This window comes from Pseudophryne corroboree, chromosome 8 (genome assembly GCF_028390025.1).
Source record: "Pseudophryne corroboree isolate aPseCor3 chromosome 8, aPseCor3.hap2, whole genome shotgun sequence".
In the NCBI taxonomy this organism is placed as follows: domain Eukaryota; kingdom Metazoa; phylum Chordata; class Amphibia; order Anura; family Myobatrachidae; genus Pseudophryne; species Pseudophryne corroboree.
Genome location: NC_086451.1, coordinates 324,394,430 through 324,422,320, shown reverse-complemented (window position 1 = coordinate 324,422,320; position 27,891 = coordinate 324,394,430).

Sequence of the window (27,891 nt, the reverse complement as noted above, 5' to 3'; positions counted from 1 at the left end):
ATGGAAGGTATTATTGATTCTCAAAGAACTGGGTAATTGCAGATGAAAAGCAACAGGATTGATTTTCTGGATGATTTGAAATGGTCCAATGTAATGGGGACCCAATTTGTGAGATTTATGGCGGAGCTTGATGTTTCGGGCAGATAACCATACCATGTCTCCTACTTGAAAAGAACAATGTTTCCGAAATCTGTCAGCAAACCTCTTAGACTGGATTGCCGCATCCTCCAAGGCTTGATGTACTTTCCTCCAAATCCACCTAAGGTGAGACACGGGAGAAAAAGAAGAACTAGAAAGTCGTGATGGAGTGAAAGTATTGAATTTAGGATGAATACGGTAAACACAGAAGAAAGGAGACATGGAAGCTGAAGAATGTTCAGAATTATTATACGCAAACTCTGCAAAGGGTAGATAGTTAACCCAATAATCCTGGCATTTAGAGATTATAACATTGTAGATATTGCTCAAAAGATTGATTAACCTTTTCTGTCTGGCCATTGGACTGTGGGTGATAACCTGACGAGAGACTGATATTGATACCTAGTTCCACACAGAAAGATCTTCAGAAACAGGCTATGAATTGAGAGCCTCTATCCAAGACAATGTCTTGTGATAGTCCATGAATACAGAATATGTGCTGAATGAATAAAGAAGCAAGATCCTTAGCATTAGGCAATTTAGTCAGAGGAATTCAATTAGCCATTTTACTGAAACGGACAACCACTACCCAGATGACCGAACATTTGGAAGATCTTGGTAAATATACAATAAAATCCATTGACAAATGGGTCCATGGCTTGGAGGGTACAGACAGAGGATGTAATTGTCCAAAAGGAAGAAATCAAGGAGACTTGTTTTTGGCACAGACATGACAGGCCCTAACAAACTATTGAACGTCTGCCTTAATAGTTGGTAACCATTACAGAGCATGGGGTAAATTTACTAAGATGGGAGTTCTATTTAAGATGGGATGTTGCCTATAGCAACCAATCAGATTCTACTTCTCATTTATCTAGCACCTCCTAGAAGATAATACCTGGAATCTGATTGGTTGCTGTTGGCAACATCCCATTTTAAATAGACCTCCCATCTTAGTAAATTTACCCCCATGAGAGAAGATGTAAAGTCTTATTAACAGCTGGATGTCCTGAAGTCTTGTTGTCACGGAACTCAGATAACACAGCTGATCTGAGTTTCTCTGGAACAAACAGGAGTCCTCAAGGAGTCTCAGTTTGGGACCTGCATCTGTGCTGACTAGACTTGAGAGACAAGATTCATGGTTATGCCAGCAAGGATACACCCTGGGAAAAGAATCGGCTCTGGACGCTTAGAGACTTCATGACAAGACAGAAAACTTCAGGATAAAGTATCAACTTTGATGTTTATAGAGCCGGGCCCATAGGTACTAATAAAATTGAACCTAGCAAAAAACAGTAACAATAGAGTGTATAGCGCTAATTGGTCATATATGAGAAGAGCAGATCAATACAATACACATATTTAATAGCATGAATAACTCACATAGCACGACAATACATAAAATAAGAAGAATAATATATATAAAAGACTAATGTAAAATGGTTATGATCATAATTTAAAATTATTCAATAGCAGTATTGCATATGATGCTGCTCCCAACCGGAGAAATATATGAGGACCAGGAGTATAATGAGTGACCTGTTCTTTTCAAACAGTCCCCTTGAAAGTCTCGTTTGGACCTATGAAGTTCACAACCGTGTATGATAATTACCATCGACATGATTCAATGTGTTCAAGTGGTTCAGCTTCCCGCAAATGCAGCCCCTTGATGAAAAGATGCAAAGGATGGTCACGGTAAAGTAGTCCTTTCAGCAGAGTCAAATAATGATGGTGGGGGGACTTGGTCCAGGTTCCCCCACCATCCGATGAATGTAATAGTTGGTGATATATAATAATATTTTGTGATTTTGGGGGGATTGTGTGTCTTTTAGTAAACTTTGTAATGTGATAACGTGCTGTCAAAAAACATCTTCTATTGGCTGCCCAGTTGAGACTTTAGAATTGGACGTCTCCAGGTCAATGAGTAAAGCTCCCCTCCGCATAATTATGTACGCACCGGGGCACCCTGGAGTGATGCCCTTCTGTATTTCAGCTGCTGGAATAACATCCTCAGCCTCCTGCCACGTTGCTGTGCGCACGCCGGGGTGCGTGGGGATGACGCATTGTTTACCTTTGGTACCGCGTCACTCCTGGTGCGCCCCAGGCACAGCCATATGACGTGACGGGACAAAATCCGTCTGTGCATCCTGTTTTAAACAGACCTCAAGGAGGAGGCGGGGATCATGTGGGGAGGCTAGATAGAAATGTGGAGCCTATCCCCACTTGCACCTCTATTATAGATATAACTTGAGAGTACCAGGTATTTATCCAGATATTATATTGGACACACTTTTTTTTATAACCAGTGGTCATGTGAGCATATTACATCAATATTTGTTCTTGTCATATATCTAGCTTTTTTATATATACAGTATATGGTGCACTATATAACAACACATGAATGAATATTAATTATGGTGTCTGTCATTTTTTGGTCATTTTATGGGTTGAGCGGGTCAGATCCAATTACACATGCTAATGAGCAGCCATATTTCTAGGGTATATAAACCCTCATCAGCAGCACTGATAACACCTTGAAAAAGTTGCGTGAACGCAACGAAACACGTTGGTGATTGCTACTACACGTGTCTACTCTCACGGACACACATCATCAGAGGATGGAGAGACCTGGACCATGAAAAGAAAGTAATTGTGCTGTAAAATATAAGAAATAGCATCCAAAAATGAAACTGATTGGAATTCAAACTAGAAACAAAGTGTTGTGCTCTATACCAATATACCACATGACCTGGATCGTGATGCGATAGCATTGAGACTTAGAACTGATGGTGATCTCACGGAGAGACGCAGGGTATTCTATTTGGATGCTATTTCTTATATTTTACAGCACAATTACTTTCTTTTCATGGACACTTATTATTTACAGGTGATGGGCACAGCCATGGGGACCAGGTTTGCGTCTAGTTATGCCAACCTGTATATGGGCCTATTTGAAGATATTCATGTGTGGGGCGGGGATTTTGGGGCAAACCTGGTCATCTATGGCCGATATATTGTTAGTTAGGATGGGGATCTAATCTAGTCTGAATTCCAATCAGTTTAATTTATAGTTCACATATTCTTTCCATACCTCCACTATTAACTTCTTGGATTTGACTCTTGAAGCCAGGGATGGTAAAATATTTACCTCTAATTACAACAAGGAGGTTGTCACCAATTCCTACCTGCACTACCAAAGTGCCCATTACCCCCCCCCCCCTCCCCGGGAGGAATATCCCAAAGGGACAATTTTTGCATCTAAGACGCAATTGCACGTAAAATTCCAAATTTTTAGAACAAGCAGGTTACATTATGGAGGCATTTAATAGGAGAGGTTACCCACTTTCACCTTTGAAGAAAGTTATTAAAGAAGTCTCAGATCTGGACAGAGATGATCTGCTCAGACCTGATATATTGAACAAGATAGGAGGAAATAATGGTATTAATACCAAACAAGAGGATATGGCCTTTATATCCACATTTAATAGTGAAAGTATGCAGATTTAAAAGAATAATATGTAAGAATTTTAGGATTTTGCACCAAGACACTTTACTTAGAGGACAGTTAGCGGAGAGACCTAAGTTCATCTTTAAGAAAAGTAGATCTTTAAAAACTATACTCACTCCTAGTTTTATTAAGAGAGTATCGCTACAAGAGGGGAATAAGATCCCAAGCACAAATTGGTTACCATCCAGACCAAAAGGCTTCTTTCAATGTGGAGCACTATCTGTAAACACATATCTAGAAGAACTACTCATTTACACATTAGAGACGTAGAAGAGTATGAGCTTACTGGCTTCATGAATTGCGATACAACTTATATTGTTTACCTCTTGACGTGTGGTTGCAATCAAAAATATGTGGAACGCACAACAAGAAGTATAAAAGTATGATTCATGGAACACCACTGTAATATTGTGAACAAAGTGCCTACACATAGTGTTTCAAGACACTTTAGAGACCAGCTCCCAGCTCCCTTCATTTGATAGCAATTGAACATGTGGAAGTAACAAAGAGGGGTGGTAATGGCTATAAAGTCTTATGTAAGCAGGAGCTTTATTGGATGTTTAAACTGAATACTATATACCCATTAGGACTAAATGAAGCGGTTGAACTTAATGCAGTACTGTGACCAGTCTCTTGTTTTTATGAACATTGATAATCAAAGTGTGTTTGGTGTGGTTTCTTTATTTTTACTTATATTTCTATATTTTTGATTTGGGGTATTTCCTAACCAAACTCTATAGTATTTTTTGTAGCTAAATAGATATCGACACACTGGTAAAATTATTAGAGATTGGTTTCGACAGCAATCTAGTTGTATTATGTATATTTATGTATGTTATTTAATATATTATGATTTCCCAGATTGGTGTAATTATAAGAAATATGATCCACAATAAGAAGAAATTTACAAATCCTTATACCCTAATGTTCCCCCGATGAATGTAATAGTTGGTGATATATAATAATATTTTGTGATTTTTGGGGGGGATTGTGTGTCTTTTAGTAAACTTTGTAATGTGATAACGCGCTGCTCTAATAAGAACAAAAGAACAGTGCGTCTCCTAGGCAGCCAAAAAACATCTTCTATTGGCTGCCCAGTTGAGACTTTAGAATTGGACGTCTCCAGGACAACAAGTAAAGCTCCCTGCTGTGTCATTATGTACGCGCCAGGGCACCCTGGAGTGACGCCCTTCTGCATTTCAGCTGGAATAACATCCTCAGCCTCCTACCACGTTGCTGTGCGCACGCCGGGGCGCGCGGCGATGATGCGTTGTTTACCTTTGGTACCGCATCACTCCTGGTGCGCGCCGGGCATGACCAAATGATGCAACGGGACGCGATCCAGCCATGCATCCTGTTTTAGACGGACCTCAAGGAGGAGGCGGGGATCATGTGGGGAGGCTAGACAGAAAATGTGGAGCCTATCCCCATTTACACCTCCATTATAGATATAACTTAAGAGTACAGGTATTTATCCAGATTTTATATTGGACACACTTTTTAATAACCAGTGGTCATGTGACCATATTACATAAATAATTGTTCTTGTCATATAACTAGCTTTTTTATATATACAGTATATGGGGCACTATATAACAACACATGAATGAATATTAATCATGGTGTCTGTCATGTTTTGCTCATTTTATGGGTTGAGCAGGTCATATCCAATTACACATGCTAATGAGCAGCCATATTGCTAGGGTATATAAACCCTCAGCAGCAGTACTGATAACACCTTGAAAAAGTTGCGTGAACGCAACGAAACACATTGGTGATTGCTACTACATGTGCCTTCTTCCACAGACACACATCATCAGAGGATGGAGAGACCTGGACCAAGTCCCCCACCATCATTGTTGGACTCTGCTAAAAGGACTCCTTTACCGTGACCATTCTTTGCATCTTTTCATCAAGGGACTGCCTTTGCAGGAATCTGTACCGCTTAAATGCCTTGAATCACGTTGATGATAATTATCATACACGGTTGTCAACTTCATAGGTCCAAACAAGACTTTCAAGGAGACTGTGTGAAAGGAACAGGTAACTCATTATACTCCTGGTCCTCATATATCTGCGGCTGGGAGCAGCACCATATGCAATACTGCTATTGAATCATTTTATTTTATTTTTCCAATAAATGTTTATTGATTTATAACAGAATAACAGAAAAAAGAAGACAGCATACACCTTTTAACTGGTAGTACAGGAAAATACAGTCCAATGGGTATAAGCAGCAACAGTTAAACACAGTCGTTATGGCCATATATATATATGTATATATATATATATATATATAAACTCAGTGTCCAGGTAAATACCTCACAACCTAAATCAAACCAGGCCTCTCTAAATAATAAGCTGTCTAAACGAGGCATCTCTTAACACAAGAACATACAAAGAAAAAAGGACAGAAAAGAGAACAGGGTAGAAGAAAGAGAATCAGAGAAAGGGAATGGAGGGTAAAGACAATGTGGACTTTCCTAGGTCCAGTCGGATCAAAGAGTATAAATATCAACACCTAGCTCCAAATAACAATAAGGTAGTTAGAAATCAAAAATAGAGGTCATTGTGAAGGGCTCAAGTTAGAACACTAATGTCGGGTATGCTTGTGAGGACTTAAATTCCAACCACGGGGACCAAATAGTCATGAATCTCCGATGAGTATCCGGTGCCACCGGCAATTCCTCCATAGTCATATAGCAGTCCACTCTGGCGACCCATTCCCTCACAGTAGGAGGTTCAATAGATCACCAGCGTACCGGAATAACCGCTTTGGTTGCGCTATTAAGAAACTTTAGTAAAGAGTTTTTGTAGGTCAACAGGGGCCATGTAACACAGTTGAGAAGCCAGAAGGCAAGCTCAGAGGGAACTTCTGAACCCACAATCAATTTTGAGATTGCAATGACTTTATTCCAAAAGGGACGAAGTATGGAGCAGTCCCACCAGACATGCATCGGGGATCCTACATCATTGTTACATCTCCAGCACGTGTCTGGTACATCAGGGAACATTTCAGCCAGCGTTAGGGGACACCTGTACCACCGAGACAAAACTTTGAATTGCGTTTTGAGGACTGAATAACTTGAGGAACATACAAAGCTGGTTTGGAAACTTTTCTCCCAGTCTTCCTCTGATAAATCTATTTGTATGTCATGGCCCCAGTCCCTGGCATACTTAGGGAGATGTGGGAATTTGTTCACAATCAGAAATCTGTAACATTTTGAGAGGAAGTGCAATGGGCGAGATGGGTCTGAGCACAAATTCTCAAAAATCGTTAAGGGTCTAGTCAGGCTTGGGCGGACATTACTCCCCAAGGCAAAGTGTTTCAGTTGAGGGTATTTCCAGATCTCCGAAGGTGGGAGATTCCACTTTGATTGCATTGAAGGGAAGGGGATTATCTCTCCACGCTCCACCAGCTGGCCAGCACACGTCACCCCTACTAGTTTCCTGGAGTCAAATCCCCGGCCTGAGACTGCCATCTGGGTTATAGAACAGTGGAGTCAAAGGAGAGTATTTGGAAGAGATATACGGGAGAACACTAAGTCTATTCCAGCGTGAAAGTGTGGGACCAATGGTAGGATGTTCTATATGTGGTATCTTTGAGCACCAAGGGTAGTAAGCAATGGGGGCAGGTAACACTGCTCCCTCAATTAGGACCCATTGTTTTGTATCATGTGGGCATGACCATTCCATAATCCTATGGAGAACAATAGCATCATAATACAGTGTGAAATGCGGTGGCTGAAGACCTCCCTTGTGTTTAGGGTGAAAAAGTATGACATGTTGAAAACGAGGCCTTTTGTCCCCCCAAACAAAATCCCTAACTAAATTGTGTAGGTCTCTGAACCAAGTTTTGGGAATGGGAACTGGAAGCACCTGGAGGAGATAGAGGACTCTCGGCAAAATGATCATTTTAATAACACTGAGCCTCCCCAACCAGGATAATCTCTTGTTACCCCAGTCCCGGAACTCGGAGCAAAGTGAGGCTAGTAATTTTTTTAAAGTTTCCGTCAAAAAGGCGTGATAAATCTTTTTGTAAAGTGACCCCCAGGTATTAAAAGCTAGAGGGGTGCCAATGGAAGGGGAAAGATTGTTTAAGGCCGTCAAGAGCTTGAGAGGGCACTGATACAGTCACTGCCACTGACTTAGAGAGGTTAATCTTAAAATTTGACAGGGAGGCATATCTATCTAGTTCAGACATCAGGTTAGGAATAGATACCACCGGGTTCAATATAATAGCTAGCAGGTTATCTGCGAACAGCGCGAGTTTCTATTCCCTGCCCCCCACCATGAGTCCTGAAATGTTTGAATTTAGCATAATAGATCCTTCCAAGGCTTCCATACAGAGTACAAAGATTAGGGGCGAAATAGGAAACCCTTGTCTAGTACCGTTCCTAATCAGAACTGGGCCCCATTAATTTTGATCCTCGTGGTTGGAAAGTTATACAGTGCAAGAATGTTGCCCAAGCTGACAGGCCCCAACGCCAAGTATCGCAGGACCCTCTCCATAAATATCCAGTCAACTCTATTGAAAGCATTCTCAGCATCATTAGAGAGCACCACTATCGGGTTATGTCTATGCAAAGCTAAATGCATCAAATCAATGATTTTGGTCGTATTGTCACGAACTTCCCTCCCAGGTATAAAACCCACTTGGTCTGAATGCACAATATTTGGGAGTAGTAGCTTCAATCTGTTTGCTATAATTTTATCAAACAGCTTGATGTCTGTGTTAAGGAGTGATATCGGGCGGTAACTGGCACATTGAGCTGGGTTTTTCCCTTCTTTTGGTATAACCATGATGAAAGACTCTAGTGATTGAGGGGAAAAAACTTGATTGTCGGAAACCTCATTAAAAGCCATTAGCATCGTAGGCAAGAGAGAATCTTTAAAAAGTTTATAAGAGATGGTATATCCATCAGGACCTGGACTCTTCCCAGAAGGAGCCTCCTTGAGAGCTTGTTCCAATTCCGGGAGAGAGAAAGGGGAGTCTAGCCAGGTGCCATTGTCCTCTGATATTCTAGGGAGCCCCGCGTCACAGAGGTACCTCTCCACCAAATCCTGGGTTGTCGATAATGACCCTGGGGGTCTAGATTTATGAAGATTGAATCATTTAGTATAATAAGAGTGGAATGCCTCAGCAATGTCCTTTGTGAGGGTGCAGCGGGTCAGCACCGCATCCTGTATCGACTGGATAAATAGAGTGGCCCTCTGCGTGCAGAGCACCCTAGCCAGAAGCTTCCCCGGTTTGTTACCCCATTGAAAGAAGCGATTTCTACAAAGCCTATAATCCCTCTTGATGTCCGCAAACATGAGAGCTGCTCTTGTCTCGTTCAGTGCAGTCAGCACCGGTGGAGATAGGCCCGCCTTATGTAATGTCTCCAAGTCCCTCAGCTGCTGAAGTAGAGCAGTTTTTTCTCCCATCCTTGCTTTTTTCGGCATTGAACCTAGCTGGATAAGCTTCCCCCCGCAGGACACACTTATCTGCTTCCCACACCATGACTCGAGAGACATCTGGCATCTCATTTGTTAAAAAATAATTATTGTCTCGAGTAGCTGGGGTTGGAACCGTATGTCCATTAAAATTTATTAGTTCAACCGCCAAGTACATTGTTTGGCGTGTTGATAGGACATCTCCAGAGTCAGGGAGACAGGAGCATGATCCGTACAGGTAATTAATCCAATATCAGTTTCCCTAACTAGATGCAGAAATCTGTGGGGCAAGAGGAGATAGTCTAACCTGAAGTAGGTGTCGTGTGGCCTGGAATAGAATGTGTAATCCCTGTCCCGGAGTGCTGGAGCCTCCAGGTGTCAACCAGCTGGTGGTCGTGGAGAGAGCGACGCACTCTACGGTGCGATGCAAGGGAGGGCCTAGCCGGTGTCCCAGAGATGTCCACCTCCAGCTGGAGAGTCCAATTAAGATCACCTCCAATAACTGGGATACCTTCGATCAAAGAGGCAATACGATTAAGAGCCATCACTAGGAAACTAGGTTGTGATTGATAAGGGACGTATATGTTAATAAATGTATACAGATGATCAAACAATTTACACTTTACCAGGAGTGTTCTGCCCTCCTCTAGAGACATAGATGTAATTTCCTCTAGAGACATAGATGTAATTTCTTGAAAGGGTAAGCGTCTGGACAGCAAAATCGCAACACCCAAAGATTTACCCTTGCTGTTGTTGTTATAAAAGGAGTGTGGGTAGTTATGATCTTTAAGAACTGGGGCTACTCCCGCTTTGAAGTGTGTTTCCTGTAAAAAAGCAACATCAGCCCTGAAAGCAAAAAGGTCCCTAAGCACCCTAGAGCATTTTTCCAGGACATTAAGGCCGTTCACATTGAGGAAGACCAATTTTATAGTTGTCGCTTTGAGGTCAACCGCCATCATCTAAAGAGCAGAAGGCAATACGGAATCTGACAAGGAGGGCTGAACCACTCTCGAAACAGAGGACCACACATTGGGGGTGGGGGAGAGTAAAGAGAGAAAGAAGGAAACAGAATCAAAGAGTACATTAGGAAATTAGTTCAAAGAACCTAACTCAGTCAAAAATCGACAATTCAAACTAGGAACATAGAAGGAGAACACACTACCACCTCTAGGGAGCTCGGACGCATTAGTCGCATCGGAGACCAAGAATTGTCGGAAGGTGCAGGGGCGAACTGGAGGTCGGTGTCGGCCCCAGCCCCAACAGGAACATTGATATAACAGTCAGAAATGTAGCTAATAGTTCGATCACACAACTATAAAGCAACTTAGAAAAGCATCATATAGCATAAAACAACATCCATCAACTCAATCAGGTCGGGTGAATGCTCATCGAGTCAAGTACGATCTCAATGCCTCGAGCACATCTCCAAAGGGAGTACACGCATTGCAGCAAGGAAATCCCCTGATTAAGCAGTTAACCTTTTAAACTAAATAAGAGTCATTCAAGAATGCTAAAGTAAATGTCCCAAACCATTAAGAGACCCTAATTTCTTCACCGACTGCATGAGGGAGCGCCAGTCATTGTCAGGGTGAGATAGGTCTGGTGGAACACTGCATGTCAGGGGCTCCTGCCAGTCTGGGAGAGTGACCAAAGGCACTCCAAGCTCTCAACAGAAAGGGGGTAAATCAGAGGAGTCTTTAAAGGAGTACAGTTTCCCATTTTGCGAGACCTGAAGGCCAAAAGGAAAGCTCCATCTATATTTAATAGCAAACTTCCGGAGCTCCGCAGTGAGTGGGTGTAGAGCTCTTCACTTTTGAAGAGTCGTCCACGATAGGTCCTGGAAGATCTGAATTCTGAGATGCAGTCTCTATCACATCCATGTGATGAGTTTTGCGGAGGATCTCCTCCTTTTCTGTGTAATAATGTAAGCGGCAGATGATGTCGCGGGGGTGGTCAGATGGTGCGCCTCTGGGTCTCAGGGCTCAGTGGGCTCTACCGAACTCAATTGTCGAAGCAGGAACACGGCCCAAGAGTTCATGAAAAAACGTCGTAAGAAAGTCAATAAGGCAGTCAGGTGAAATGTCCTCCGAGACTCCCCGAACCCTCAAATTATTTCTCCTTCCAAGGTTATCTAAATCTTCTACATGGTCTTAAAGCTGTTGAAGGCTTGACGCCTGCTTAAAAACTGTGGCTCTGAGGGCATTGTGTGCTGCTGCCATATCCGAAGAGAAGCCTTCCAATGAGGTTAAGCTGGATCCGATGTGCGATATCTCAGACTGAACCACGGCAATCCCTGTTTCGTTGGGAGGGCCTGAAGAAGGTTCAGAATCTGAGAGAGGCTTCCCGGATCCATCGTCGTGTGCAGGTCTGCCACTTGGGCCCCCGCTTGAGAAGCCGAATCTGAAACAGGTGAAATACGTGGGGTTGAAGGCAAAGAAATGTCTGTCGTGGGGGCGAAGCCCTGGGGAAGGAGAAATTGCCTCATATCAGCAGAAGTCAGAGTATCCATTGCATGCAACGGAGTGACTTTTTGCGACTTCCTCCCTCCCCCTTGCGATCCTCTTTTACCTCTCACCATGAGGCACTTTGGCTACATCAGTAGAACATCAGGACTAGTGTTGTGTGATTAGAGCAACATCCCGTCAGGGTCAGCACCGGCATGCAACCCCCATAATCTAAGTGGCTAGCTGGACATCAGTGTGGAAGTAAACTTGCAAAGAAAAAACAGTAAGCATGTATAGCCACGGGGGAGCGACACAACATCACATATTATGGACAGCAGGCTCCGCTGTTGCACAGGTATGGCAGTGGAGTGATATAGTGGAAGCTGGATGTGAAATGAGTGTTGTAAGAGGCAGAGGTGGCAGCAGCACTTATCTCCCAGACAGCATACAGCCTGCCAGGTCCGCAATACAGTGAATACTTTGGTAGGGTAAGTGTGCCTGGGCACTGCACAGGGTCTCAAAGTGGATAGACAGCTGTAGGGAGGTAGTGGGCAAGCAATGTTAGGGGGTAAAGCTGCAAGAGGCACCAGGCACAGACTCTCCAGAGGCTGCGGTGCGACAGCTGGCTCCCAGCCATGGAGCAGAGTGGACACAGTGCCAGGTACAAGATGGCCACCGCCCAGCAGCCAAATTGGGTACTCCCACGGGTCTCCCAGCCGTCAGCCACCTTCAGCCAGAATGAGTCAGCCCAATGGGAGTGCAGGGGATGGGGGCCGGGGTCCAGGAGCACTGAGGGGCCACTCAGCAGGCAAAGCAGGGCTCGGGCACCAAGCGGCACCAACCGCAGGATGGCCACCTCCCGCCCGCCACATGCATCCCGGCCATTACCTTCAGCGGGTCCTCCCATCTCCGGTCTCCTGCAGGGATCCAAGGCTTGTCGGGTGATGTGTAATGCAGTGGGGAGCGGCGCCCAAATGGAGGACGGGGTCCGCATTGTAGGCCGAGCCGGGCCCGGCAGATGGTCATCCTCGGTGGCCTGCATCTAAAATCGAGGTCCCGGTTTTCGTGACGGAGGTAGGCCGCAATCCGCAGGTAGCCCCCCCCCCCGATTCCGCAGCACCGACCTCCAAATGCAGGGTAGCTCAGCAGGCCCAGGTGGCTATGTCACCGCCAGTGGGCAACCAATATCCAGGTTAGTGCTTAATTACAGGGAAATGCAGGCTGGAGCTCCAAACAAAAACATCCTTCCTGATGCCGGCCAGGCCACGCCCCTGCTATTGAATAATTTTAAATTATGATCATAACCATTTTACATTAGTGTTTTATATATATTTCTTCTTATTTTATGTATTGTCGCGCTATGTGAGTTATTCATGCTATTAAATATGTGTGTTGTATTGATCTGCTTTTCTCATATATGACCACTTAGCGCTATGCACTGTATTGTTTCTGTATCCATTTGGGGCCTGACCAACCCCCTTTTTGTTTTAGCAGCTGTGTAGAACCTCCCAATCAAGAGCCAGGAGCAAAATTACTTTAGGGTTATTTTCCTCTTTCTTATTTTCACTGGCAAAAACAGTGCCTATCTGGCTTGTTGAGAATTTAATCTTTTAGCAGATTCAAGGTACTGTAGACTAAATTTTTGTGGTATGTGAAAACGGTTATTGTATGCCTTGCTCCCTCCTGCCAGTGTCACCATTCTTCCAAAGCACATTTGACTACTAGAAGCTCTCAGTTCCCTACATCATAGTTGACTTCAGCAGGAGGAAATTTTTGAGAGAAAAAGACACAGGGATAGAGCTTATGTCTGAGTGGATCCTCTTGCGAAAGGATAGCTCCAACGCCTACTTCGGAGGCATCCACTTCTACAATGAAAGGTAGATTTGGATTGGGATGCCGAAGAACAGGAGCAGAGATAAATGCTTTTTTGAGGTCCTCAAAAGCCTTTACTGCCTGAGGTGGCCAATAAGCAGGATCTGCACCTTTCTTGAACAGGCTCACAATTGGAGCAACAATTGAGGAAAAAGAATCAATGAATCTTCTGTAATAGTTTGCAAAACCAAGGAAACATTGAGTAGCTTTTAGATTGGAAGTACGGACCCATTCCACAATTTCCTGAAGTTTCTTAGGATCCATAGAAAACCCCTTGGAGGTAATGATGTATCCTAGGAAGGCCACCTTCTCAACCTCAAATTCACATATTTCCAATTTTGTATAAAGATGATTCTCCCTTAGTTTGGTGAGGACCGCTTTTACATGAGCTCAATATTCTTTAAGTGAGGCAGAGTAGATCAGAATATCATCGAGATAGACGACCACAAATTTTCCAAGGAAATCCAGAAGAACATAATTTATGAGAACCTGGATGAAGGCAGGAGCGTTGGAGAGTCAAAAAGGCATAACCAAGTACTCATAGCGACCCAAATGAGTATTGAATGTGGTCTTCCATTCATCTCCCTGCCAGATCTGAATGAGATTATATGCCCCTCGTAAATCGATCTTGGAAAATATTGTAGCACTTCTGAGCTGATCAAATAAGACAGTGATCAGGGGTAATGGGTATGAAATTTGATTGTAATCTTATTCAGTCCCGTGTAGTCAATACATGGCCGTAAAAAGTGCCATCCTTTTTACCGATGAAGAAAAAAATGGCTCCTACTGGTGATTTAGAAGGCCTGATGAAGCCTTTTTCTAAACTCTCCCGGAAATATTCCTCCATAGCTTTCGTCTCAGGCAAAGACAGAGCGTAAAGGCGGCCCTTGAGGAGTCTAGCTTCAGGTGTAAGATTGATTGCACAATAATAAGTACGGTGAGGAGGCAGAGATTCAGCTTGTTTGGAGAAAACGTCCATAAAAGATATGTACTGGGTTGGCAAACCTTCAGGGACAGGAAGTGCTGAGTGAACCGGCATGGTCAGGCATTTGATTGCACATTCCGTGCCCCAAGAAACCAGATCTCCAGTACTCCAGTTGAAAAATGGAATATGAATCTTAAGCCAAGGCAGGCATAGAACAATTGAAGTTAGGGGACAATTTACCATAAAAAAAGATAACTCTTCACAATGGAACTTTCAGACAAAAAAACTGGAGGACTGGAGTCCGGGCACTGAACCGACCATTTTGGAGAGGACTACCATCCAATCCACAAATGGAAATTGGTGAGCAAAGACTTTCCAAAAGCAAATTCCGAGTCCATCAAATTTCCGGCAGCCCCAGAATCAACAAAAGCAGTAACCTCACTAGGACCAGAAGGGGTTGTTATCCTAACGGGTAACAACAGCAAATTATTTGGGGAGATTAAACAGAGACCCAAAAAGACTCTCCCAAAATTTCTCGGGTCTACTAGTTTTCCACCTTCTGTGGACAAATGTTTGTCAGAGGTCCCTTGGTCCCTCAATAGAGACACAGTCAAAGAGTGTGACGTCTCGCCTTCGCTTGAGGCGTTAAACGTAAAGCCCCGATTTGCATGGGTTCTTCCATATCCCCTACAACCTCTGGCACCGTTGAATGAGACATAGGTGAGGGGACTTCCTTCTCCATTCTTTGTTCCCGAATCCGCCTATCTACTTTGATGGCTAACTCCATGAGTGCATCCAGGGTGGCCAGAGAAGGATATTAGATGAGAAAATCCTTCAATTGTTCTTTAATCCTAACTGGAACTGACTGTGTAGTGCTGGATCAGTCCAGCCACAATCATTGGCCCATCGGCAAAATTCGGTACAATACACCTCGGCAGAGTTTCTCCCTTGTTTAAGAAATAGAAGATGGGCCTCTGCAGATGCTGCCCTATCTGGATCATCATAGAGAAAACCTTAGGCTTTAAAGAAGGAATCCACGGAAAGCAGACTAGGGTGATCTGCTGAAAGGCCAAAGGCCCAAGTCTGTGGGTCACCTTGTAACAGGAAAATTATGATCCCTACTTGCTGGGTCTCAGTGCCCAAAGAGAAAAGCCTGAGCTTGAAATACAGCTTGCAACTTTCCCGGAAGTTGACAAACTGTTACGGTCTCCGGAAATCCTATCTGGGAGGTTTATCTTAGGCTCCCTGGGAGCGGATAATAAGACAGTCTGGGTCCTACGAGTTTCCCCCTGAGTGTCCACTTGAAGAGTAAGATCCCGTAGCTGCTGGGTCAAACCCTGAATCTGACCCGCCAGAATCTGAGCCAGATTTTGTGTTGGTTCCATACAGAGACAAACGACCCACGGAGCTATGTTTTTTTGGCTGGTGATACTGTTATGGATGAGTACCTGGAACTCAGGGGAGTATGCGACAACTGGTAAGTTCCAGTATTCACAGGTAAGGCTGCAGCTAGAATTGATGTCTGCAGCAACTCATGCTCTACTCCTGACTCCGTTATCCCTCTTAGTGGTCGGATGGTGCCTGCGGTGCTAGTGTTCTTCAGCCAATGGCAGCAACTCTGATGCCCCCGGTCTTATTAAGTGACAAGGCACCACCCGAGACTGCGAGTAAGGGAGGAACCTAACTAACCCTGCAACACCAATGCATGAGTGATAATGAGAACAACAATGGTCTTAGATGTTATAACAAATGAACAGTGAGAGCAACAATGTTAAGGGATGTTAAAGATATAAATATGAACAAAGAAATGTTAGCGTGGATACACCACGAAAACCTGAACACAGGCTTTCAAGATCTGGTCAAGAATCGATTAGTCAAAGTCTCCAGGTCACAGCACAACACAGGTAGGATCTCCAACGAGCTGACACGAGGTTCACACAGAAGTAAGAACTATCACCAGTGTCTTTGGAGTGACCAGGAAGAGAATATAAATGGTGCTGCACCAATCACAGAAGAAACTCCTTAATTGCAAATATCGTGCAGCTTTCCTGCTGCATGTCCTTGTACACAATTGGGTACTTAGTTACCCAGCAATGGGGAACGCCATCTGCCTCTGGTGTCCCTGTTGCTAGGGATCCTGCGGCTCACAGCGCCCTGTGTCTGCCTGTTTCTAGGCGCCGGGTGGGGACCAGGAGACTTTGTGCCCGATATCTGCCTATTGCTAGGCGCCAGACGGGGAGCAGAAAACCTTGCGTCCGGCATCCGACTGTTGCTAGGCACCAGGCACGGGTCAGCGAGAGGTGTGGCGTCCTAGCTCCCGGCGCTAACAAGCACCCCGCTGCCCATTGTAACTAACTCCCATGATCAGAATACACTGCTGTCAGCGGGCAGCAGGAGCATTGCTACCCGCTGTCTGTGGCCACACGCCGTTTCTTCTTATATTGAGTAGCTCCCACTATGATACGCTGTTCAAAGATATGTGAGGACACATCTGTATATAAACATGTATATTCTGTACTATTGAAAAAGTGTATATTACCATGTTGTTTATTTGTAATACTTATTGCACAGTTACATAGTGCCTCTTCCATGGATATCAGAACAGCTACTGTAGGTTTAACAGCTAAGGGAATAAGTGATTACTTCACTGGATAATTTAATATTACTTAAAGTCCCCATACCCTAATCTGTATTCTTTTGGTCAGCACTTAATCTGCATTATAAGCACCATTCAATCTTTGTTCTCCATTACAATGTATACAAAAAATAAATAAAAATATTTTAAGGTGATCATTCTGGCAACTCTCATGTGACTGGTAGAAACACTGTGTTACATGTTACTGAAATATTATTTTCATTATACAGTTACATCTTGCATACTATTAAATCCAGTCATGTTGGAATAGTTCTTTAAATATTTTTCCAAGAGCAACATATTACAGCACTAAGACAAAGTGGGACTGACTAATACTTGAAAGATTATAGTTTCTAGAAATAGAGCATGATGCTTATAAATACATGTACAAAGTCACAACTTGAAAGCTAACTTTGAGCTTTTCCAAAAGTCTTTCATTTGAGAGAACATGCCCTTGAATAAAAATATATTGAAACACTGTCAGAAATTGAATACAAAACTGCCAAAGTGATCAGCAATTGTAAAGCACTCACATGCTGTGAGAAAAAGTGTCCTTGATCCTCAAAAGTATGCCAAGCATGTCAATAGATACATAGATAGCAGGACATACTAAGCTTAGCGACTACTTTTTTTGCTTTAACATTGACAACTCTGGAAACTCCTCTGCATATTCTATCTATTCTGTTTTAGAAAGAAAATGAGAAAAATTTGACCTTTGCAGCAAGCTTGCAAAAGAATCGTTCTGCTGGGGAACATAATGAAAGTGCACAAGTTGAGGTCTTAAGAGAACAGTCAGGTAAATGTAAGTATTGTACTGTTCCTTTGAAAGGATCTTAAATAATAGAAAAAGTAGGAAATGCTTTATTCCTACTGTAGATGTAGGAGTATTTCATATATCCGGTGCTCATATAGTTTTAGGTTGTGCTGTATTGTCGACTGTTCTTAGCTGTCAGGAAGGAATCAGCAAAAAGATTTTCAAGGCTCCCAAATATCCGCCTGCATGTATATCAATCTATCTACATGTACTGTATGTGTGTACATATACACACACACACACACACACACACACACACACACACACATACACACATATATATATATGTGTACCAGGAAAGTTACCAGCACCACAGATGCAGTATCTCTAATGTCAACACTAGTGTGAGAACAGTGCAACAGCAATACATAAAAACCCGCCTAAAAAAGCAATCCCTGTAGTCTACCAGGGCGTCAGCTTGTTACCTCAGATAAATATAGGTACTGGTATAAGTACCTAAAGAAAACAATTTTGTGGACAAAAGGTGAGGTATTAAAAAGCGACCAATGGTGCCAAACAATACCAAAGCTGGGTGGTAATATAAAAGGTATATACAATTTATTGCAAATAGAAAACACTAAGACAATACTGAGTGTAAAAGCATAAAAACTAATACAAACATGTCAGACTTAATAAAAGGCAGAAAATCGTAAAAAAGAGCAACATTCGACATAAAAGGTAAGTAGATAAAAGATTAAAAATAGCATTCAAAACTAAGAGGAGTATAATGTCTTAGCTTTTAGTGAGTGAGATTAGATCAAGGCAGCACCCAACGCGTTTCGTCCTATCTGGACTTCATCAAGGGGTGATTTGAGACTAGAGACAGACCATATATATATACTTATCCTAGGGAGGAAGTGATGTACGCATCACTTCCTGTAATTAATTAACAAAGGGGATCAAAGATGTCCAAATTACATATTTGTTATCAACTTATTGCAGTTGCATTAGTGAGAGACTTAAGTGGTGTAAATCTAAGTTAAAACACACAGTAAAACATCCATAAACCATCAAGAAAGTGCAAAGCCGCGGACTTCCTGTCCAGGCTGCATGAGATGTCATATCCGCCCCACATCCGGTATCCGGCTCTTCAAAGTGCGCATGCGTTGGTTTCGTGTGGCGGAAGCTTGTGTCTTCCTATGTGGTTACTATGTTCATATCCTGTCTGGGCTGATGTTAACAGGACGGGATCCACTGTCGGCCATTTTCTATTAGGTCAAAGTCCACAGTTTATACGGCGGCCATGTTTTTGGAGTCCAAACTAACAACTTGGGAAATTTTCATAATAGTTATTTTTCGCTCGGGTCCAGTTAATTGCCCATTCATAAAACCGCTCCATGTCAGGTACCCAATATGAAAAAATAAAAAATAGCGTCTATGTCTGAGAAACTGAGAGTCTCATAATTGTCGCATTCTAGTAGGAATGATGTGAAGTCTCCTTCACCTTCTGAAGTGGCCATCCTTTGTCTCTGTGACCATCAAGGTGCTGCACCAGACCACGTGTATAAATGTCACCAGCGTGCCGAAATCGTGCAAATAAAGTGCTTCAAGTGAATAAATAAAATCAATTTAAAACTCCTAGGGAGGAGGTCTTGTGGGAGGGTGCCATGGGCTGGTTCAACGAACTTATCCACCGCAGCAGAGCGTGGAACCAAATATTTCCAAGAATTGCCCCATCACTCCTCCAAAGCAGCTGGCTGTGGTGCCCTTCCTTGTGGACCGGCAGGCCCACCAATGTAGAACCAAAGAAATCAGGTGGTACTCGCAGACTTGTAGCTTGTAGTGAAGACAACCTTCACTCCGTGAAGAAATTTATTGTGAAACAGGTAACGTTTCGGGGACGTATCCCCTTCCTCAGACAACTCAACAATGCAAAATACAGTGTATAAATACCATAAAACGACCCCACTTACCCCCACCATCACGACTCCCAGCTGCGTGAACCACGGCGTGTCTCGGCGTCTCCCGGCCCGCACTTCCGGCTTCGACGTCACCGCCCGACCGGAAGTGACGCGTTCAGGCTTCGCCGTTCACCAAGGCGACGCGCTGGGAGCCCTGTGGATACAGACAAAACATGGCACAAATTATAGCTACTAAGCATATGTAAACAAATGACACACTTCTCAACGGCGCTCACTTGGAGCTCGAGTGTCAATAAAAACATACATCACATACATAAACATATAAAATCGTGCATAATTGTTTAAAACCTACTTAATAAAACCAGTCTGGTGCAGATAACCCTGGTATGTAAACTGTGCTCACATGTGACAAATGTCACTGGGTAAAACATGACATGGATGGCTCGAGTGTAATAACTGTGCAACAACCATATGTTAAACCTGTGCAAGACATGCTCACTCTAAGGCATTATTAATTGGCAGCCAGCTGCTTTGGAGGAGTGACGGGGCAATTCTTGGAAATATTTGGTTCCACGCTCTGCTGCGGTGGATAAGTTCATTGAACCAGCCCATGGCACCCTCCCACAAGACCTCCTCCCTCTGAGTTTTAAATTGATTTTATTTATTCACTTGAAGCACTTTATTTGCACGATTTCGGCACGCTGGTGACATTTATACACGTGGTCTGGTGCAGCACCTTGATGGTCACAGAGACAAAGGATGGCCACTTCAGAAGGTGAAGGAGACTTCACATCATTCCTACTAGAATGCGACAATTATGAGACTCTCAGTTTCTCAGACATAGACGCTGAGAAAATTTTACACAAAGACAGGGCTTTGTCTGAAGATTATGTGGATTCCTGTGCTGACGTGTACCGTGAATTATTTAAAATGAAAAAAAGAGAAATGGACTTTCTCTACCACAGTCGCACCTTATCTGATTACTACTGGGCAAAACAAATACCCCGGGGGTTCAGGGTTCATAATATACCAACTATTGGCCGATACAATACCATCTTTTGCAAGCGCTGGATATCAATTCTCAATAAATGCTCCATGGACCTCATGTTGCTATTCATTGAGGAATCCACGAGGGAGCTAAGATCAACAACAGAGAAGATCAGCGCATTTGAAAAGGAACATCTGACCACCATGACATCCGATAAGTCCACAGACTGGGTATCCAAATTACAGACCCAACTGGACGAATATAAAAATAACTTGGTGAAATACAAGAAAGAAAAACACAGGAAGGTGGTCACAGACTACGCTCAACACCGAGTTTATACCTGGCTTGGGCAGAGCAATCAGACCCGTGGACGTGGCCGGGGGGCCGGCAACCTGAGAAGACCACAACGGGTCCGCTTCTCGAGCACCTCTGCAAGCGATAATGATGAAATGGGAGCCACGGGTTTCGGAGCCAGACAAACCGTGACCCCTTTAGTGGTAAGCACCCGGGCTGTGGCCTCTACCCGGGGAAGACCAAAACAAGACGGGGAGGCCAAACTAGGAGGCAGAACAGTGGGAAGACCACCCAAGAACAGAGCCACCTAATTTTTAACCTGTCCTCATATATTTTTCAGGACTCTGAACAACGACTACTCAGCAAGGGACTTACTTTCATTCCCACCAACTACATGGATCCATTTAAATGGAAGGTGGAATCATTTAAACTGGCACGCTCACTAAAAATTAAAGAACATTTCTTTAACCATCCCATGGTGAACACTGAACCAGCACTACCTAGCCGCATCTCCAAACTGGGAAATCGTTCCAGATTCGACCCACAGTCCAACAACGCCACCCTGAAAACCTTTCATAGATTAATGGATGGCGCCACGGGAATTAGAACACCAGTGGTGAAGCATAATTTGTCCAGTGATGAACGACAAGCACTGAAAAATCTACAACAGAGGACTGACATCATTATCAGGGCCGCCGATAAAGGCAGCTCAGTAGTCATTCAGGACACGTCCTCATATGTGTCAGAATGTGATAGGTTGCTTAGTGATAGCAAGACTTACTGTCAGCTTGATCATGACCCCACACCGGTCTTCAAACAGAAGCTTGATTTGTTATTGAAACGAGCGGTTGATGAGGGGTTAATATCACAGGTAATTTGTGACAAGTTATCCACCAAATGGCCGGTGGTGCCATTATTTTATACCTTGCCCAAGATTCACAAGGACGCACAGAGACCTCCGGGGAGACCCATCATCTCTGCCCGGGGGTCTCTGTGCGAGCTAGTGGCTGTGTTTCTTGACACATTCAGGCCACTTTTTCCTATTTAAAGGATACGAATATGTTGTTAGAGAGATTAGCTGGGTTTGGGCTGGTTCCCAGTGAAACCACCATGGTTACATTGGACGTGACCAGCCTCTATACATGTATCCCCCATGAGGCTGGGTTGGAGGCGGTTAGACGGCTGATCACGGGCAATGGCCTTTCTGTGGGTCCTGATATTGATTTATTTATTGAGCTGCTCACTTTCACATTGACGCATAATTTCTTTCTATTTAATGGGAAGTTTTACAGACAACTAACGGGCTGCTCGATGGGGTCCCCGGTGGCCCCATCGTTTGCCAATTGTTTTATGTGGGAGGTGGAGCGGGATTTGTTCTTTGTAGACGTGAACATTTCAAGTAAAATTTTACTGTATTTCCGCTACATTGACGACCTCCTGATCCTGTGGAATGATGACATACAAAAATTAACATCAATCATTTTGAAACATAACAACACCAATGGTCCTATTAAATTGACTTGGACACTGAGCAAAACGGATATTTGTTATCTGGATGTTCGGATCCAGCTGGTAGAGGGGCGAGTTGAGACAGCCCTCTATAAAAAACCCACGTATCGTAACACCGTTCTCCGGGCAGAGAGCTCTCACCCCAAAGCAATGATCCGCAGTTTGCCCTATTCGCAACTCCTGATGGTCTGCAGAAATAATACCAATTCCACCACACGTGAGGTGCAGCTAGAAGAGATGATAATGAAATTCAGTGAGAGAGGATATGCATTATCAGAACTCAAAAAAGCACGAGCCAGAGCTCTGAATAATTTTCAGAAACACATCAAACAGCGCTATAAAACACTGCCCAGGGAGACCATTCCATGGGTGACTGAGTATAACGCCAACAGTCCCGCTCTGGTTAAGCAAGTCAGGGGCATGTGGCAAATGGTCACCACAGACCCTGATTTAAAATGTTTTCAAAACAGCAGACTCATGGCGAGCTTTGCGAGGGGGAAAAATTTGAAGGACTTGGTTGTCAAGACCGACATTAAGGGCTTTGACACCAAGAGTGCACCCAAGAATTTTTTAAGTAAGAAAAACGGATGTTTTAAATGTTTGGGGTGTACGACATGTTCATTTTTTCTAGTGGGCGAAACCTTTCCTCATCCCCATACGGGCCAACGACTGAAAATTAGATGGCCACTCACCTGTACTTCCCGATTCGTGATCTACATAATAGTGTGCCCTTGCGGGCTCTATTATGTGGGCAAAACGGAATGCCAACTGAAGGTCAGACTTACCCAACATAGGTCCGCTATACGGGCAGCCATAGTATCAGGGACCAGCGACCAACCTGTGGCCAGGCATTTTGCCACACAGCACCACACGTTGGCAAGTGTAAGATACAGGGCTATAGATCACGTTCCAGCGTCTATAAGGTGTGGTGACCGTGGCAAAAAATTGCTACAGCTAGAACCCAGGTGGATCTTTCGCCTGGATTGTCTAGCCCCTAGAGGACTGAATGAGTCCTTAGGACTAATTAATTTCCTCTAGGTCATTTAAGATCCATGTGAGTCCACTTACTAATGTATACATCTCTTTAGTAAAACGTTCTTTACAAGAAATCAGTCCCTGACAATTAATAATGCCTTAGAGTGAGCATGTCTTGCACAGGTTTAACATATGGTTGTTGCACAGTTATTACACTCGAGCCATCCATGTCATGTTTTACCCAGTGACATTTGTCACATGTGAGCACAGTTTACATACCAGGGTTATCTGCACCAGACTGGTTTTATTAAGTAGGTTTTAAACAATTATGCACGATTTTATATGTTTATGTATGTGATGTATGTTTTTATTGACACTCGAGCTCCAAGTGAGCGCCGTTGAGAAGTGTGTCATTTGTTTACATATGCTTAGTAGCTATAATTTGTGCCATGTTTTGTCTGTATCCACAGGGCTCCCAGCGCGTCGCCATGGTGACCGGCGAAGCCTGAACGCGTCACTTCCGGTCGGGCGGTGACGTCAAAGCCGGAAGTGCGGGCCGGGAGACGCCGAGACACGCCGTGGTTCACGCAGCTGGGAGTCGTGATGGTGGGGGTAAGTGGGGTCATTTTATGGTATTTATACACTGTATTTTGCATTGTTGAGTTGTCTGAGGAAGGGGATACGTCCCTGAAACGTTACCTGTTTCACAATAAATTTCTTCACGGAGTGAAGGTTGTTTTCACTACAAGGTACAAGTCTGCGAGTGCCACCTGATTTCTTTGGTTCTGCATTGGTGGGCCTGCCGGTCCACAAGGAAGGGCACCACAGCCAGCTGCTTTGGAGGAGTGACGGGGCAATTCTTGGATATATATATATATATATGTTTTTACAAATATAATTTTACTCAACTATTTATTAATTTGCTGTAACATGTCTTCTGCCTTTTTTCTTTTTTTATCAGAGCCTATATTAGACAAAACAGTGCCCTGGGCAGATATTAAAGTAGATTGACCTGTTCTGTAAATCCTGGACCTGTAGCTCAATGTAAGTTCTCATGCAAAAGTTACAGCCATATTGTCAGTCCATAATATACATACCAGTTTGCCAACTAAGGGGCAGATATATTAAGCCTGGAGAAGGCATAAATAAGTTATAAATCAGTGATAAGTGCATGGTGATAATGCTCCAGCTCCAATATGTAAATTGACAGTTAAGAGCTGATTGGCTGGTGCTTTATCACCTTGCACTTATCATTGCTTTATTACTTCTTTATCCCTTCTCCAGGCTTAATACATCTGCCCATAAATGATTTATATGCAAACCATCCATTGCTCAGACTTCTCATTGTTCATTTCTGTTTCTCTTTTGCACACAAGAAAAAAATGATTCTGATAGTAAAACCTGCACATTTCTATCAATGCCTCACAGAGTTTTCTTCTACCAAAATTGGAATTCAGATACAACTAACCAACAGGGCAGGCTCTTGTGACTCAAATATGATAATTTTGTCCAAATTTTAGACGTCATCTGAGATGTGGGCAAGTTTAAAAACCAAAGTTATTAATTTGTATTATGTGCTCTGGCCATACCTGGTGTCAAGAAAAGTATGAAGAGCCATAGCTGGCATCAAAACTAATAGTCTGGTACACATGGAACCAAGTTCAATACGCAAAGTCATATTTGGGTCAAGTCTATTGTGCAGAATTATATATTTTACCAAGTTAGTGTGTGTACTTTTAGCCATGGCAAACCTCTCAGTGGCTTTCTACCCCTAGACAACTACTGTATAGCACAATAATGTTTTATATACTCTTTATCATACTGTATTAAATAATAACAATACACAGTGGTTCTTGAGTGTCCCAGATAATTGCCATACCTATGCACCCTAAACATCCTTCCTACTGTGGTCACTAAAGACAACAGTATGCTGTACATTAAATTGTAGGCGTTAATATTGGATATACAGTATAGTAGTCCAGTATCCAGTATTAGAAATTGTCCACATGGTTCTAGTTACTACAGCTGTACTTTACTTCTGAGTAGTGATGACAAAAGGGTGTCCTCTCTTTTGAGCAAGGTATATAATTCTGCAAAATAAAACTTTTATACAAAGTACAATTGTGGTTTTTTTTTTTTTTTCCATTATAGTATCTGGTCTTAATCATGACTGATATTTACTAATATAGAAAATACATGTCTGCACTAAGGGGGTTATTCAGAGATGGACGCAGATTGCTGCATATGCAGTAAGATCTGCATGCATCGCCTCACATGCTGGGGGCCACCCAGCATAGTGCAAGTCGGTCGAGCATGTTTAGCCCCGGCTCATGATGCTGCGGATGCATCAATTTAAGATTGCCCCCTGGCTGCGCTGGCATGTGGTCTGCCAGCTGTATTTTAGCAGAGTGGCCACATGTGACATCATGCAGCTGCCACAAAAACACTTGCAGCATGCTACTGTTTCACCCGCCACGCCATTGCTAAGTCGTGCTGAACCCCCACCCCCATGATGGCTGCCGCTGTCAATCATCTTGCAGACGCTTCCTTCAAGGATGCGCCTGCAATGTGAAAGTTTGCTCAGGTGAGATTCTGCCTCTGCATGTGCACAGTTTACTGATACATGGCAAACTACAATGGGGCTGCATTAGCGGGCAACTCTGAATTCAGTCATATACTGTATATGCAACAGAAACCTTGAGCTGACAAAACATGTTACTTTTTTATGTTTATTTTACTTTTTTTTCTCATCAATGTATTTTATTAGAGGTTTGTTCCAATAAGCATGGAAGGAGAGGAATACAGAAAAATAAGCAGAGGGAGGGGGTAAAGGGAATCAGATACATAATCAACAACAACAAATCATAAATACTTACCAAGTAAACACTTGTAAATACATGTGGCAGAATAATATAACAGTAATATAAATCATTCAGGTGGGCAAAATAAAGCAACATTTACAATAAAGAAGCATAGATAGAACATAGAGGAACAATGTTGAGCTTTCCCCATCAGTAACAAATCTGTACCATTAAAACCACTTAACTAATGAGGAGGATGTCTTCAGAGAATATGGTACTTCTAAGGTCTCCATTTGAAAAGTAAATTGAATTTAACATTATTTGATGCAGAGACAGGGCTGAGAGATCCTTCCAAATCTGTGCAATGGTGGCTCTAGAGCAGTGGTCAGGGAACAGGGGTAAATTACCCCAAATGGGGTAAAAATGAAATTCCTGGGGGTAATGGATGGTCACACTGCCGAGACAAAGACCCGTCCAGCATCGGCCAGCTCGCGATGTGACGTGCTGACGTCACACTGTGCTCCCTCCTGCCCACCCTGCGCTGTGCTCCTGGCAGCCCTGTGCTGTGTTCCTGGCCATGGTGTGACGCGCTGACATCACACTGCGCTCCCTCATGCCGCCCGTCTTGCGCTGTCCTGTCCACCCGTCCGAAGCCCGCCAACCCACACACAGAACTTGAAGTGTTCTGTGGCTGACCGCTGACGGAGTTCCGCAGGATCAGACAGTGGCCCACATAACAGTGGGAATTTCCCACTGACATTACTGAAGTCAGGATGTGACCGTCTGTCTCCTAAAAGTTGTGTCCCCCCGCCCCTCCCCCCCATCCGTCATTCTTACATTCATTCTGGTGTTTTGGGGAGAAAGTGTTAATGAACCCATTCATTGCCGAAAAATAATTGGCGAAAATAATTATATATATATATATATATATTTATATTATATGTATACACAGTATATATGTATATACACAGTATCTTATAAATGCCATATAAACAGTGATAACCAGTATATATGCTATAATATAATACTATAATATATGATTTCCTTCCTTTCAAGTCAAGGGGGTAACATCTTAATATATTTTGGGGTAAAAGGTAAAAAAGTTCCCTGACCCCTGCTCTAATGGATATCAAAATAGGACATGCACATGGTCACGACAAACGAGGCTCATTTGCTCCTAGATGTAGCCACGATAAGCATAATATCACCAAACTCTAAAAAAATGTGCCTATTGCACTTGGACTGGAAGGATCATAATGTATCTTATGCAGCTTAGTTAGCGTGAAATATAATCTGCGTAGCAACGTATATTGCATCTCCAAATGATTATGGCATTAAGAAAACTGATAAGCTGTTAAATAAGTCGATTCTCATATCTGAACAGAGAATGTAACTTGTAAGTCAGTTTCTACTGCATTTGCAATTGGGACCTAGCTACAACTTCGTCTTCTCTAGATAGAGTATACCAAAAATGTAGTGCACCTTTAGAATTATCAGTTGATATTTTAGTTAAAATGGTAGATGGAGAAGGCTCAACGAACCAGATAATTTAAACATAGAGGACTTCCAATGGCTAATGGGGGGTCATTCCGAGTTGATCGCTAGCTGAAAATGTTCGCTGCACAGTGATGATGCAAAAAAACAGCACTTCTGCACATGTGTATGCAGCGCAATGCGCACGCGCAACATA